Below are 13,819 nucleotides of genomic sequence, written 5' to 3' on the forward strand. Positions count from 1 at the left end.
CTTTCATGAGTTTACTAGAGAGAACCCTACTCTCATAGATTGCGACGTTTGACAATAAGACTCATATAGGTATGTTCTTCAAAAGATGTTCTGCAGGACAACATCTCTGCTTAAATGAGCCACTTAGAACACATTAAGATATACATCAACCTGCCATGCAGATTTAGGAGAGTATTGCATCTTCATGGAGTGGTATTGTTAACAGTAAGGATACTCCCCTCTCAGTTGACCAACAGCTTGTCTTCCATATCTAATTCACGGGATCTCCGATCACATAGACTAGGTTACCACTGTGAACAACTCATATTGTGGGTCTCATACCCATCTCCCTTGATGCATTATCTATCACATTACGTGATAGACCCTTAGTAAAAGGATCTGCCAGATTTTTAGACGTTTGGATATAATCCAATGCAATAACTCCGGAGTTTCTCATTTTCCTGACAGACTTTAACCTTCTCTGAACGTGTCTTGATGACTTCATGTTATCCTTTGAGCTGTTCACTTTCGTGATCACAGGTTGATTGTCGTAGTTCATAAGGATACCCGGTACAGGTTTCTCAATAACCGGTAAGTCATTCAAGAGCCGGTGAAGCCAATCTGCTTCGACGGTAGTTGTATCTAGTGCTGTGAGTTCTGCTTCCATTGTTGACCTTGTTAAGATGGTCTTCTTGCAAGACTTCCAAGAAATAGCGCCACCTCCATGAGTGAATACATATCCGCTCGTGGCATTTATCTCATCAGCATCTGAGATCTAGTTTGAGTCACTATACCCTTCAAGCACCTTTGGGTGCCCAGTGTAGTGAATTCCATAATTTGCAGTGCCTTTCAAATAACGCAAAACTCTCTCTAGAGCTTTCCAATGCACATCTCCTGGTTTTGAGACAAACCGACTCAGTTTGCTAACAGCAAAAGAGATGTCAGGTCTTGTAGCACTGGCAAAGTACATAAGCGAGCCAATAATCTGAGAATACTTCAATTGATCTCTAGCAATTCTTTGATTCTTTCAAAGTAACACACTCGGATCATATGGTGTTGGAGAGGGCTTGCAATCACTATAGCCAAAGCGGCTCAAGATCTTTTCCACATAGTGAGATTGAAGTAATGTAATCCCACCATCATCGTCTCTCAATAACTTGATGTTCAGAATGACATCAACCACTCCTAAATCCTTCATCTCAAAACAGCAAGATAGGAAATCCTTGACCTCCTTAATTACATTCAGATTTGTTCCGAAAATCAGTATGTCATCAACATACAAGCAAAGGATAACTCCCTCGCCCCCACCATGGCGATAGTACACACATTTGTCAGCTTCATTTACAACAAAGCCTACAGCTGTTAAAGTTCTTTCAAACTTCTCATGCCACTGTTTGGGTGCTTTCTTGAGTCCATACAAAGACTTCATCAACTTGCACACTTTTCCTTCCTGACCATCTAGTACAAACCCATCTGGTTGTTCCATATAAATTTCCTCATCCAACTCTCCATTTAGGAAATAAGTCTTAACATCCATTTGATGAACGAGAAGACCATGTGAGGCAGCTAGTGAAAGTAGAACTCAAATAGTGGTCAGTCGAGCCACATGTGAGTAAGTATCAAATAAGTCTTCACCTTCCTTTTGGGTATAACCCTTAGCCACGAGCCGAGCCTTGTACTTTTCAATAGTACCATCAGGCCTAAGCTTCTTCTTAAATACCCATTTGCACCCTATAGGTTTGCACCCATAAGGACGATTAGTTATCTCCCAAGTTTCATTCGCCAAGATGGAATCCATCTCACTACGAACTGCTTCCTTCCAGTAGTCAGCATCTTCAGATGCATAGGCCTCTGAAATAGAACTGGGAGTATCATCTATGAGATACACAAGAAAATCATCACCAAAGGACTTTGCAGTCCTCTGTCTCTTGCTCCTAGTAGGAACTTCATTGTTCTCCTCCACAGGATTTTCAAAGTGTTCTATGAAATGGCAGGTTCAGTAATTGTAACTGGTTCCTGATTCGATGAACTAGACATCTCCTAATTAGATGAGGTAGCCATATCCTTCATGGGAAAGATATCTTCAGAGAAAGTCACTTCATTCGACTCCATGATCGTACCGACATGCATGTCAGGTACCTCAGATTTTACAACCAAGAATCTATAGCGAATGCTATGAAAAGCATATCCCAGGAAAACACAATCCACAGTCTTTGGTCCAAGCTTGCGCTTCTTTGGGATTGGCACATTGACTTTCGCCAAACAACCCCAGGTTCGTAGATAAGAGAGCTTTAACCTTTTCTTCTCTCATTCCTCGAATGGAGTTCTCTCTTTGTTCTTTGTGGGGACTCGGTTTAGGACATGACATGCTGTCAATATCGCCTCCCCCCACCATGCCTTGGAAAGACCAGATGTGTCTAACATGGTGTTAACTAAATCAGTTAGAGTACGGTTCTTTCTTTCGGCCACCCCATTTGACTGAGGTGAGTAGGAAGGCGTCCTCTCATGGATTATACCATGTTCCGCACAAAAAGCAACAAATTCATTGGAAAAATACTCTCCACCACGGTCGGACCTAAGCCTCTTGATTTTTCGATCAAGTTGGTTTTCCACTTCAGCTTTATAGATCTTGAAAGAGTTCAAAGCCTCATCCTTAGATTTCAGAAGATACACATGGCAGTATCTAGTGGAGTCGTCAATTAACGTCATGAAATATTTCTTTCCTCCTTTTGTCAAAACACCATTCATTTCACATAGATCTGAATGTATGAGCTCTAGTGGTGCAAGATTTCTCGTTTCCGCAGTCGTGTGAGACTTACGAGGTTGCTTAGCTTGCACACAAAATTGACACTTAGATCCCTTGACAGTGGTGAAACTAGGGATTAAGTTCAACTTCGCTAGTCGCGACATGCAACCAAAGTTAACATAATAAAGATGTGAATGCCGCACATTTGATTCACTATTGTTGCAAACATGATTAAGAACTTTATTGCTAACGTTTGATAAGGATAAATGAAACAGGCCTCCTAACTCATAGCCTTTACCAACAAAAGGTTCCATACTTGGATATTACAAATTTATTTGACTCAAAGACAAGCTTATAGCCATCTCTACACAGAAGAGATCCGCTAACAAGATTTTTATTGACGGAGGGGACATAATGCACGTTCTTCAGCCGCACGATATTCCCAAAGTAAACTTCAGATCGATCGTGCCAACACCACGAACAGAAGCACTTGAACCATTTCCCATCAGCACGGTTGAAGTCCCTGCGGTCTGATAAGACGAAAACATGGAAATATCACCTCATACATGCACATTAGCACCCGTGTCCATCAACCAATCAGGAGAATTACATACTGAAAGAATAGTGGGAAATATACCATACCCAACATCCTTCATGTCAATGTCTCCAATGACAACATTAGCAGTCTTGCCTCCTTTCCCAGGATGACGCTTGTCATTGCGATTAGGGCAACTAGGAGCTCAATGATCAGGATCCCCACACACATGACAGACACCTTTCTTCTTGCCATTCTTCTTCTTGAAGTTTGTGTGTTGCACAACCTTGTTATTCCCATAAAATTTTGCTTTACCATCAAACTTGCCCTTGTTCTTGAACTTGTGGGGCTGGAAGTTCTTCTTCTATACCAGATTGGCACTAGATCCTCCCTCAATACCTCGAGCATGTGTGTCCTTTGCTCTCGCCTTTTCTTCGACATTAAGAGTACCAATGAGATCAGGAACGGAAAACTCTTGTCTCTTATGCTTCAGTAAGGTAGCAAAGTTCCTCCACGAAGGAGGAAGCTTGGTGATGATACCTCCGTCAACAAACTGGTCCGGTAGCATAAAGTTGAAGTGCTCAAGTTCTCTAGCAAATGACTGTATCTCATGAGCTTGCTCAACCATGGAGCGCTCTTCAGTCATCCTGTAATCATAGAATTGCTCCATGATGTATAGCTCAGTGCCGGCATCCAAGACCCCAAACTTGGCCTCGAGTGTGTCCCACATATCTTCTCCATTGTCAATTGACGCATAAGCATCAACTATGTTCTCACCAAGAACACTCAATAGAGCAGCCTTAAACAGAGTATCCATTTTCTGAAAAGCTTGTTCCTGTCGGGCATCAAACTGTTGGAAATATGCCCTAGAGGCAATAATAAATTAGTTATTATTATATTATATTTCATTGTTCATGATAATCGTTTATTATCCATGCTAGAATTGTATTGATAGGAAACTCAGATACATGTGTGGATACATAGACAACACCATGTCCCTAGTAAGCCTCTAGTTGACTAGCTCGTTGATCAATAGATGGTTACGGTTTCCTGACCATGGACATTGGATGTCGTTGATAACGGGATCACATCATTAGGAGAATGATGTGATGGACAAGACCCAATCCTAAGCCTAGCACAAAGATTGTGTAGTTCGTATGCTAAAGCTTTTCTAATGTCAAGTATCATTTCCTTAGACCATGAGATTGTGCAACTCCCGGATACCATAGGAATGCTTTGGGTGTACCAAACGTCACAACGTAACTGGGTGGCTATAAAGGTTCACTACAGGTATCTCCGAAAGTGTCTGTTGGGTTAGCACGAATCGAGACTACGATTTGTCACTCCGTGTAAACGGAGAGGTATCTCTGGGCCCACTCGGTAGGACATCATCATAATGTGCACAATGTGATCAAGGAGTTGATCACGGGATGATGTGTTACGGAACGAGTAAAGAGACTTGCCGTTAACGAGATTGAACAAGGTATCGGGATATCGACGATCGAATCTCGGGCGTTCTTGCAACGCTTCCGCTTAGCGATCTACAAGGGTATGTAGATGCACTCCCCTTCCCCTTGTTGCTAGATTACTCCATAGATTGATCTTGGTGATGCGTAGAAAATTTTAAATTTCTGCTACGATCCCCAATAGTGGCATCATGAGCTAGGTCTATGCGTAGTTTCTATGCACGAGTAGAACACAAGTTGTTGTGGGCGTCGATTTTGTCAATTTACTTGTCGTTACTAGTCTTATCTTGATTCGGCGGCATCGTGGGATGAAGCGGCCCGGACCGACCTTACACGTACTCTTACGTGAGACTGGTTCCACCGATTGACATGCACTAGTTGCATAAGGTGGCTAGCGGGTGTCTGTCTCTCCCACTTTAGTCGAATTGGATTCGATGAAAAGGGTCCTTATGAAGGGTAAATAGAAATTGGCATATCACGTTGTGGTTTTGGCGTAGGTAAGAAACGTTCTTGCTAGAAACCTATAGCAGCCACGTAAAAACTTGCAACAACAATTAGAGGACGTCTAACTTGTTTTTGCAGCATATGCCTTGTGATGTGATATGGCCAAAAGGATGTGATGAATGATATATGTGATGTATGAGATTGATCATGTTCTTGTAATAGGAATCACGACTTGCATGTCGATGAGTATGACAACCGGCAGGAGCCATAGGAGTTGTCTTAATTTATTTATGACCTGCGTGTCAACATAAACGTCATGTAATTACTTTACTTTATTGCTAAAGCGTTAGCCATAGTAGTAGAAGTAATAGATGATGAGACAACTTCAAGAAGACACGATGATGGAGATCATGATGATGGCGATCATGGTGTCATGCTAGTGACAACGATGATCATGGAGCCCCGAAGATGGAGATCAAAAGGAGCAAAATGATATTGGCCATATCATGTCACTATTTGATTGCATGTGATGCTTATCATGTTTTACATCTTATTTGCTTAGAACGACGGTAGCTTAAATAAGATGATCCCTCACTAAAATTTCAAGAAAAGTGTTCCCCCTAACTGTGCACCGTTGTGAAGGTTCGTTGTTTCGAAGCACCATGTGATGATCAGGTGTGATAGATTCTAACGTTCGAATACAACGGGTGTTGACGAGCCTAGCATGTACAGACATGGCCTCGGGACACATGCGAAACACTTAGATTGACTTAACGAGCCTAGCATGTACAGACATGGCCTCGGAACACGGAAGACCGAATGGTCGAACATGAGTCGTATAGAAGATACGATCAACATGAGATGTTCACCGTTGATGACTAGTCCGTCTCACGTGATGATCGAACACGGCCTAGTTGATTCGGATCATGTTTCACTTAGATGACTAGAGGGATGTCTACCTGAGTGGGAGTTCATTAAATAATTTGATTAGATGAACTTAATTATCATGAACATAGTCTAAATTGTATTTGCAAATATGTTGTAGATAGATAGCTCACGTTGTAGCTCCCTATTTCAATACGTTCCTAGAGAAATACCAAGTTGAAAGATATTGTAAGCAATGATGCGGACTGGGTCCGTAGTCCGAGCAGTGTCCTCACTGCTACACAGAAGGCTTACGTCTTTGATGCACCGCTCGATGTGCAAACCCCTACAACGTCGTCTGTGGATGTTGTGAACACCTGACAGACACATCATGATGACTACTTGATAGTTTTGTTGGAAATATGCCCTAGAGGCAATAATAAATTGATTATTATTATATTTCCTTGTTCATGATAATCGTTTATTATCCATGCTAGAATTGTATTGATAGGAAACTCAGGTACATGTGTGGATACATAGACAACACCATGTCCCTAGTAAGCCTCTAGTTGATTAGCTCGTTGATCAATAGATGGTTACGGTTTCCTGACCATGGACATTGAATGTCATTGATAACGGGATCACATCATTAGGAGAATGATGTGATGGACAAGACCCAATCCTAAGCATAGCACTAGATCGTGTAGTTCGTATGCTAAAGCTTTTCTAATGTCAAGTATCATTTCCTTAGACCATGAGATTGTGCAACTCCCGGATACCGTAGGAATACTTTGGGTGTGCCAAACGTCACAACGTAACTGGGTGACTATAAAGGTACACTACGGGTATCTTCGAAAGTGTCTGTTGGGTTGGCACGAATCGAGACTGGGATTTGTCACTCCGTGTGACGGAGAGGTATCTCTGGGCCCACTCGGTAGGACATCATCATAATGTGCACAATGTGATCAAGGAGTTGATCACGGGATGATGTGTTACGGAACGAGTAAGGAGACTTGCCGGTAACGAGATTGAACAAGGTATCGGGATACCGACAATCGAATCTCGGGAAAGTATCGTACCGCTAGACAAAGGGAATTGTATACGGGATTGATTAAGTCCTTGACATCGTGGTTCATCCGATGAGATCATCGTGGAACATGTGGGAGCCAACATGGGTATCCAGATCCCGCTGTTGGTTATTGACCGGAGAGTCATCTCGGTCATGTCTGCATGTCTCCCAAACCCGTAGGGTCTACACACTTAAGGTTCGGTGACGCTAGGGTTGTAGGGATATGTATATGCAGTAACCCGAATGTTGTTCGGAGTCCCGGATGAGATCCCGGACGTCACGAGGAGTTCCGGAATGGTCCGGAGGTAAAGAATTATATATAGGAAATGCTATTTCGGCCATCGAGACAAGTTTCGGGGTCACCGGTATTGTACCGGGACCACCGGAAGGGTCCCGGGGGTCCACCGGGTGGGGCCACCTATCCCGGAGGGGCCCATGGGCTGAAGTGGGAAGGGATCCAGCCCAAAGTGGGCTGGGGCGCCACTTTCCCCTAGGGCCCATGCGCCTAAGGGTGGGGGAAACCCTAAGGAAGAGTCCTAAGAGGGGAAGGCACCTCCTAGGTGCCTTGGGGAGGAGGGACTCCTCCCTTGGCCGCCGCCCCCCTAGGAGATTGGATCTCCTAGGGCCGGCTCCCCCCCCCCTTGGACTCCCTATATATAGTGGGGAAAGGAGGGCCTCTGAACCTACGCCTTTAGTGCTTCCCTCTCCCTCTCCAACACATCATCCTCCTCCTCCATAGTGCTTAGCGAAGCCCTGCCGGAGTACTGCAGCTCCATCAACACCACGCCGTCGTGCTGCTGCTGGAGCCATCTCCCTCAACCTCTCCTTTCCCCTTGCTGGATCAAGAAGGAGGAGATGTCGCTGCTCCGTACGTGTGTTGAACGCGGAGGTGCCGTCCGTTCGGCGCTAGGATCATCGATGATTTGGATCACGACGAGTACGACTCCATCAACCCCGTTCTCTTGAACGCTTCCGCGTGCGATCTACAAGGGTATGTAGATCCACTCCTCCCTCGTTGCTAGATGACTCCATAGATAGATCTTGGTGACACGTAGGAAAATTTTGAATTTATGCTACGTTACCCAACAAGTTTAGTGCACCATACTTTACGGCTTAGAATCGGGATTCCAATGACGTTTTGAATGCCATAAGACATATGAGATGTTCCAAGAGCTGAAATTGGGATTTCAGGCTCATGCCCGTATTGAGAGGTATGAGACCTCTGACAAGTTCTTTTGCCAACAAGATGGAGAAGAATAGCTCAACTAGTGAGCATGTGCTCAGAATGTCTGGGTGCTAAAATCACTTAAATCAAGTGGGAGTTAAACTTCCAGATAAGATAGTGATTGATAGAGTTCTCTAGCCACTATCACTAAGCTACTAGATCTTCGTGATGAACTATGACATGCAAGGGATGGAGTTGATCCCGGAGCTGTTCGCGGTGCTTAAGACCGCAAAAGGTAGAAATCAAGAAGGAGCATCAAGTGTTGACGGTTTAACAAGACCACTGGTTTCAAGAAGGGCAAGGGCTAGAAGGGAAACTTCATGGATGGCAAACCAGTTGCCGCTCCAGTGAAGGAACCCAAGGTTGAACCCAAACCCGAGACTAAGTGCTTCTATTGTAAGGGGAACGGTCACTGGTAGCGGAATTACCCCAAATGCATGGTAGATAAGAAGGCTGGCAACTTCAACAAAGTATATATGTGTTATTAATGTGTACCTTACTAGTACTCCTGGTAGCACCTGGGTATTGGATACCGGTTCAGTTGCTATTATTGGTGACTTGAAGCAAAAGCTACGGACTAAACGGAGACTGGCTAAGGGCGAGGTGACGATGTGTGTTGGAAGTGTTTCCAAAGTTGATGAGATCACCATCGCACGCTCCATCTGCCTTCGGGATTAGTATTGAACCTAGATAAATGTTATTAGGTGTCTACGTTGAGCATGAATATGATTAGATCATGTTCATTGCAATACGGTCATTCATTTAAGTTAGAGAATAATGGTTATTATGTTTACATGAATGATACCTTTCATGGTCATGCACCCTATGTGAATGGTTCATTGAATCTCGGTCGTGGTAATACACATGTTCACGCCAAAAGATGTAGAGTTAATAATGATAGTACCACTTTCTTGTGGCACTGCCGCTTAGGTCATATTGGCATAAGATGCATGAAGAAACTCCATGTTGATGGATGTTTGGAGTCACTTGATTTTGAATCACTTGACACATGCGAGCCATGCCTCATGGGCAGGATGACTAAGACCCCGTTTTCAGGTACAATGAAACGGGCAAGTGACTTGTTGGAAATCATGCATGCTGATGCGTGTGATCCAATGAGAATTGAAGCGTGCGGTGGATATCGCTATTTTCTCATCTTCACTGATGATTTGGGTAGATATAGGTATATTTACTTAATGAAGCACAAGTCTGAAACGTTTGAAAAGTTCAAGCGATTTCAGAGTGAAGTTAAGAATCATCATAACAATAAGATCATGTTCCTACGATCTGATCAAAAGGGGATATTCTGAGTTATGAGTTTGGCAATCACTTAAGACATTACGGAATTGTTTCATAGTTGAAGCCACCTGGAACACCACAAGGTAATGGTGTGTCCGGACGTCGTAGTCGAACCCTATGAGATACGATGCGATCTATGATGTCTCTTACCAATCTACCGTTTTCATTTTGAGGTTATGCGTTAGAGACAGCTGCATTCACTTTAGATAGGACACCATCTAAGTCCGTTGAGACGACGTCATATGAACATTAGTTTGGCAAGAAACCAAAGTTGTCGTTTCTTAATGTTTGGGGATGCGATGCTTAGGGCTTCAGCCAGAGAAGCTCGAACCCAAAGCGGACAAACATATCTTCATAGGATACCCAAGGGTGACAGTTGGGTATACCTTCTATCTCAGATCCGAGGGCAAATTGTCTGTCGCTAAGAACGGGTCCTTTCTCGAGAAGGAGTTTCTCTCAAAAGAATTGAGTGGGAGGAAGATAGAACTTGATGAGGTTGTCGAACCTTTACTTCAACCAGAGAGTGATGCAACACAGAAAGATGTTTTCGGTGGTGCCTACGTCTGTTGAATAGGAAGTTAATGATAGTGATCATGAAGCTTCGGATCAAGTTGCTATCGAACCTTGTAGGTCGACAAGGATATGTACTACTCCTGAGTGGTGCAGTAATCTTGTCTTAGATATCATGTTGTTAGACAACAAGGAACCTACGAGCTACGGAGAAGCGATGGTGGGCCCGTATTCTGACAAATGGTTAGAAGCCATGAAATCCGAGATAGGATCCATATATCAGAACAAAGTATGGACTTTGGTGGACTTGCCCGATGATCAGCGAGCCATTGAGATAAATGGATCTTTAAGAAGAAGACGGACGTGGGCGGTAATGTTACCGTCTATGAAGCTCAACTTGTGGGAAAGAGTCTTTTCACAAGTTCAAGGAGTTGACTACGATGAGAATTTCTCACCCGTAGCGATGCTTAAGTCCGTCGGAATCATGTTAGCATTAGCTGTATTTTTCGATTATGAAATCTTACAGATGGATGTCAAAACAAGTTTTCTTACCAAGTTTTCGTAAGAAAAGTTGTATGTGATACAATAAAAGGTTTTGTCGATCCTAAGGATGCTAAAAGGTATGCTGGCTCCAGCAATCCTTCTATGGACTAGAGCAAGCATCTCGGAATCAGAATATATGTTTTGATGGAGTGATCAAAGCTTTTAGGTTTATACAATGTTTGCTAGGAACTTGTATTTACAAGAAAGTGAGTGGGAGCACTACAACATTTCTGATAAGTATATGTGGATGACATATTGTTGATTCGAAATGATGTAGAATTTCTGGAAAGCATAAACGGTTGTTTGAAGAGTGTTTTTCAAAGGAAGACCTGGATAAAGCTGCTTACATATTGGGCATCAAGATCTATAGAGATAGATCAAAACGCCTGATGATACTTTCAAAGAACGCACACCTTGACATGTTTTTGAAGGAGTTCAAAATAGATCAGTCAAAGAAGGGGTTCTTACCTGAGTTGTAAGGTGTGAAGTTGAGTAAGACTCAAAGCTTGACCACGGCAGAAGAAAGAAGAAGGACGAAGGTCGTCCCCTATGCTCTTGTCATAGGCTCTATACGGTATGTCATGCTGAACTACCGCACCTAATGTGTGCCTTGCCACATGTCTGGCAAGAGGGTACAAAGGTGTTCTAGGAGTAGATCACCAGATAGCGGTCAAAATTATCCTTAGAGGAATAAGGAAATGTTTCTCAGTTATGGAGGTGATAAAGAGTTCAACGTAAAGAGTTATGTCGATGCAAGTTTAACACCTGTTCGGATAGCTCCGAGTAGAGATACCGGATACGTATAATGGAGCAACAATTTGGAATAGCTCCAAGTGGAACGTGGTAGCAGCATCTACGATATAAAGTTTTACGAAATACATAGGGATCTGAATATGGCAAGACCCGTTGACTACAACCTCTCTCACAAGCATAACATGATCAACCCCAGAACTCTTTGAGTGTTTATCACATCGCGATGTGAACTAGATTATTGAGTCTAGTAAACTCTTTGGATGTTGGTCACATGGCGATGTGACCTATGAGTGTTAATCACATGGCGATGTGAACTAGATTATTGACTCTAGTGCAAGTGGGAGACTGTTGGAAATATGCCCTAGAGGCAATAATAAATTAGTTATTATTATATTATATTTCATTGTTCATGATAATCATTTATTATCCATGCTAGAATTGTATTGATAGGAAACTCAGATACATGTGTGGATACATAGACAACACCATGTCCCTAGTAAGCCTCTAGTTGACTAGCTCGTTGATCAATAGATGGTTACGGTTTCCTGACCATGGACATTGGATGTCGTTGATAACGGGATCACATCATTAGGAGAATGATGTGATGGACAAGACCCAATCCTAAGCCTAGCACAAAGATCGTGTAGTTCGTATGCTAAAGCTTTTCTAATGTCAAGTATCATTTCCTTAGACCATGAGATTGTGCAACTCCCGGATACCGTAGGAATGCTTTGGGTGTACCAAACGTCACAACGTAACTAGGTGGCTATAAAGGTTCACTACAGGTATCTCCGAAAGTGTCTGTTGGGTTGGCACGAATCGAGACTGGGATTTGTCACTCCGTGTAAACGGAGAGGTATCTCTGGGCCCACTCGGTAGGACATCATCATAATGTGCACAATGTGACCAAGGAGTTGATCACGGGATGATGTGTTACGGATCGAGTAAAGAGACTTGCCGGTAACGATATTGAACAAGGTATCGGGATATAGACGATCGAATCTCGGGCAAGTATCGTACCGATGGACAAAGGGAATTGTATACGGGATTGATTGAATCCTTGACATCGTGGTTCATCCGATGAGATCATCATGGAGCATGTGGGAGCCAACATGGGTATCCAGATCCCGCTGTTGGTTATTGACCGGAGAGTTGTCTCGGCCATGTCTGCATGACTCCCGAACCTGTAGGGTCTACACACTTAAGGTTCGATGATGCTAGGGTTATAGGAAAGTATGTACACGGTTACCGAATGTTGTTCGGAGTCCCTGATGAGATCCCGGACGTCGCGAGGAGTTCCGAAATGGTCAGGAGGTAAAGATTGATATATAGGAAGTATGGTTTTGGCCACCGGAAGTGTTCCTGGCATCACCGATAGTGTACCGGGACCACTGGAGGGGTCCGGGGGTCCACCAGGTGGGGCCACCAGACCGGGAGGCCTACATGGGCCAATAGTGGGAAGGGACCAGCCCCTAGGTGGGCTGGGGCGCCTCCCACCAAGGCCCAAGGCGCAAGGGAGAGTGGGAGGGGGCAAACCCTAGGTCCAGATGGGCCTTAAGGCCCACCCTAGGTGCGCCCCCCTCTCTCCCCCTTGGTCGCAACCCTAGATGGGTTTTGGGGCTGCCGCCACCCCTAGGGAGGGAACCCTAGATGGGGGCGCAGCCCCTCCCCTTCCCCTATATATACTTGAGGTATTGGGGCTGCAATGGACACGCGAGATCATCTCCCTCTTGGCGCAGCCCTACCTCTCTCCCTCCTCGTCTCTCGTAGTGCTTGGCGAAGCCCTGCTGGAGTTCCGCACTCCTCCACCACCACCACGCCATCGTGCTGTTGCTGGACGGAGTCTTCCCCAACCTCTCCTTCTCCCCTTGCTGGATCAAGGCGTAGGAGACGACACCGGGCTGCATGTGTGTTGAACGCGGAGGCACCGTGGTTCGGTGCTTAGATCGGAATCAACCACGATCTGAATCGCTACGAGTACGACTCCTTCGTCCGCGTTCTTGCAACGCTTCCGCTTAGCGATCTACAAGGGTATGTAGATGCACTCCCCTTCCCCTCGTTGCTAGATTACTCCATAGATTGATCTTGGTGATGCGTAGAAAATTTTAAATTTCTGCTACGATCCCCAACACAAACTCCCCTTCAGGCTTGCCAACTGTGGCGTCATAGAAACTCATGGTTTGAAACCATAAGACTGCTCTCACACGCCACCTCTTATAGTGGATACCCTCAAACATAGGAAGTCTCATGGAAGCTACAAAACCACTTGGGGTAAATTTCCTATTATAAGGTTTTTGGATTGTTGAAAATATGAGCAATTTACCAAATGATTGTATTAACAGAAATACTAGATAAAGCATGACTAATATAGTAGAGATAAAACAAG

This window comes from Triticum urartu, chromosome 3 (assembly GCF_003073215.2).
Source record: "Triticum urartu cultivar G1812 chromosome 3, Tu2.1, whole genome shotgun sequence".
In the NCBI taxonomy this organism is placed as follows: Eukaryota; Viridiplantae; Streptophyta; class Magnoliopsida; order Poales; family Poaceae; genus Triticum; species Triticum urartu.